Source organism: Amborella trichopoda, chromosome 9, assembly GCF_054954075.1.
Source record: "Amborella trichopoda isolate Santa Cruz 75 chromosome 9, AtrichopodaSantaCruz75HAP2 v2.0, whole genome shotgun sequence".
NCBI lineage: Eukaryota > Viridiplantae > Streptophyta > Magnoliopsida > Amborellales > Amborellaceae > Amborella > Amborella trichopoda.
The window spans coordinates 15,235,341-15,239,037 of NC_142344.1; the positions used below are offsets into that span (position 1 = coordinate 15,235,341).

General features: G+C 38.0%; 1 pseudogene; it reads left to right on the forward strand.

Annotated features, from left to right (window-relative positions):
• Nucleotides 1–206: 206 nt before the first annotated feature.
• LOC18424461 (actin-related protein 3 pseudogene) lies at nt 207–1,580 on the forward strand (annotated as a pseudogene).
• The last annotated feature ends 2,117 nt before the right edge of the window (nt 1,581–3,697 follow it).

Consider the following 3,697-nt stretch of genomic DNA (forward strand, 5'->3'; position numbering starts at 1 on the left):
ACTTGTTGATGTAAACATCTATAAAAAATAATGAAGATGTAGCCAGTTGGGCTTTGAATCCGTGACGTAAAATTTCGGCTTGAACCACGTAAATATTGTGTTTTCTCTACTTCTCTCTCCAATCTCTATTATACTCCCACAAATTTTAACATGGTATTAAAGCAAGATTCTGTCCCGATGGAATTTTTTTATGACTCTATATCAAATCTATTCCAATTGCCTGGAAAGATGTTACTCTCTTCATTCAGCAACTCTTGCGGAAAGAAGGAGAGCATATCCCACCAGACAACTCCTTGGAAGTTGCACAGAACATTAAAAAGATGTATTGTTATACTTTTTCTGACATTGTCAAAGAGTTTGGCAAACATGACAAAGAACCGTCAAGTACATTAAGCAGTGGACTGGAATCAAAAAAACAAAGACTTGAGTACCATAGTCATGTGACATTGGCTATGAATGTTTTTTTGGGTCCCGAGGTATTTTTTAGCCCTAAGATACACCATTGAAGATCTATAGCAATGATTTCGTCACCCCTTTTTACCTTCTACTATGGACAAGTGCATCCAATCATCTCCCATTGATACAAGGAGGGCTTTATACAATAACATAGTATTATCTGGAGGGTCTACAATGTTTAAAGACTTCCATAGAAGGGTGCAGCGAGATATAAAGGAGATTGTTGATGCTTGCGTTGCTGCATCTGATGCTCAACTTGGCGGAGACACAAAATCTCAGGCAATTGAAGTCAACGTTGTAAGCCATCCCATCCAGCGGTTTGCAGTTTGGCTTGGGGGAGTTTATCACTACAGGTTCTGGCCAAACGAAGCTCCATCTCTAGAGAAGTAGAGAGAGAGAGTATGAAACCAGAAGAGGGAAAAAGTAGAAAACCAGAAGAGAGAGAAAGTAAATCTTTTCTTGGAGAAATAAAAAGGGGGGAAAGACGTGGTCCATAGGGACCATATTATATCAAAATAGAGGTGTCCATAAAGACTATGCTTGGAAAAAAAAAAAAGGGCAGTGTTTGGTGGTGGTGGAGCCATCACTGGTATGGTTTAAGCCTTGAGCACTTTCTCTGAGGCCGCTCCTCAATAGATCCTTCTTCAATCATCATAGATTTATTCCTATTGATTCAAAAAAAAAAAAAAATGTATTTTGCAAGTTGAGCGTTTTTCGCATCAACACCGAACTCGAGGGGGAAAGCATAAGAGATATGGAGATGAGATGAGTAGAGATGAAGTCAACATCTCTAATGTAACTGCTGATTCCTGTTGGCTCTTCCAAGTGCCTCCTGTTTGATGATCGAATTTCTCGATCTTAGTTGATGATCCGCAAATTCCTGTTGGCTCTTCCAAGTGCCTGTTATTTGATGATCAAATTTCTCGATTTTGGTTGATGATCAAGTTTTCCATTGCTTAATCCTGTTTGATGATGGAGTTTTCCATTACTCCATCTTGTGCAACGATCGAATTTATCGATCCTGGTTGATGATAAAGTTTTCTGTTACTTGATCCTATTTGATGATGGAGTTTTTCGTTACTCTATCTTGAGTGATGATGGAGTTTACTCGATCCTATTTGTTCTAGATGCCTATATTTCAATTATTGAGTTTTTCGTTATTCAATCATGTTGGATGATGAAGTTTTTCGTTGCTTCATCCTGTGAGATGATCGAATTTCTTTTCGTTATTCGATCCTATCTATTGAACGAGTTTTTCATTACTCGATCCTAGATGTTCCTGAGGCTTGTTGATCCGCCACTGCAATGTGTGCCTGTTGTTCAAGCAATCTGATCAATCTGAAGATCACTACTCGTTTATGTTGTTCAAGCAATCTGACGATCACTACTCGTTTATGTTGTTCAACCAATCTGACGATCACTACTCGTTTTTGACAATTTAATATTGTTCAAATTCCAGCTGCTTTGTGTCAAAGCATCTTGAGTTTAACGGGGAGTGTTAGGATATGGATATCTCAGGTACATATTGATATACATCATTATGGATGTACGGGTTACTTGGTTATCAAATTAGTTTGGTGATAGAGCTGTTGGAAATATGGCCTATCAAGGCTTAAATTTCAGTAGTCTCTCATTCAGTGGGAGCTATTGAGATATTGAAATCTTGGCGTCTTACGAAATGGAGCCCAAATTCTTTTACCCCGAGTACGTATGAGGCATCGAGAGTTCACGTGTTGAGAAATAAATTTATCAAGGAGGTGTGAGGGACACCTCCTAGTTAAGATTTTATAGGTTAGCATCATGTGTAGTTGCAATCGGCCATGGCTTGGAGAATCCAAATGAGAAAAATAGAACTCAAGTACTTATTGAGTATTCGCCATGTATGGAATGGTCAAGACTTGTGGGACATAAGTCCGTATTATGACACGAGACCATTATATGTCATGTACATTTTTATTTCATATGGGAAGCCACTCTTCCAAATGCATTATCCGAGTTTGGAAGAGTCAGTGCACATGTGCTTTGAAAGGATTCCTGTAATTGAGTTGGATCATGTCCCACAGGGGTACACTTGTAATCCATTGAGAGCTGAATGATCTGAAGTTCTGGCACAACGGCTTTGATATGGTCAATTATGTGTCATTGCTTTAGACTGTGGAACATAGGTCTATTGGGTCGACCTGAGACTCGGCGGAACATCATTCGGGACTAGCCCAATGGAGTGCTCTGATTCTTATAGTTATTAGCCTGAGATCTCACTATACCTTTTTTTCGATTTTATAATGATGAGAAAAACCTAATAATTGCTAAAAAATACTTTAATTATTTATTATGAATTTTCGAGAATTTTTCAAAATTTTATTTGCTAAAAAAAAAAAGGTTTTCTTATTGTTTGGCTCAAATTTCACTTTAGTCCTGACCTAGTAGGGTCATGTGGCGTCCGAGTGGCCATAGGGCTGCCACATGGCACCCCACACCTCACTCTAGGATCATCGCCCAACTGGGTACTGATCCCTAGGCAGGGGACTAGATTGGCATTTGGTTGCTTGTTTTATCAACGGCTTTGATATGGTCAATTATGTGTCATTGCTTTAGACTGTGGAACATAGGTCTATTGGGTCGACCTGAGACTTGGCGGAACATCATTCGGGACTAGCCCAATAGAGTGCTCTGATTCTTATAGTTATTAGCCTGAGATCTCACTATACCTTTTTTTCAATTTTATAATGATGAGAAAAACCTAATAATTGCTAAAAAATACTTTAATTATTTATTATGAATTTTCGACAATTTTTCAGAATTTTATTTGCTAAAAAAAAAAGGTTTTCTTATTGTTTGGCTCAAATTTCACTTTAGTCCTGACATAGTAGTGCCATGTGGCGTCCGAGTGGCCATAGGGCTGCCACATGGCACCCCACACCTCACTCTAGGATCATCGCCCAACTGGGTACTGATCCCTAGGCGGGGGACTAGATTGGCATTTGGTTGCTTGTTTTATAAAAGGTTGTGTTATGGTGTCTTGTTATATATTGTTATATTTTATTATATAATGTTATAAATTAAGGCCCATTTTTTATCACATGTCTTAATTACCTCACACATGGGTCATGCATGGCATGTATGAAGTTTAATTAATTAATTTATTTGATATTAAAGAGAAAATACATTTTCAAATTTGAGTTGAAAAGTATCTTCACACACATGTGTGAAGGGGACATTGTCTTTAAATTAATTGTTTTGA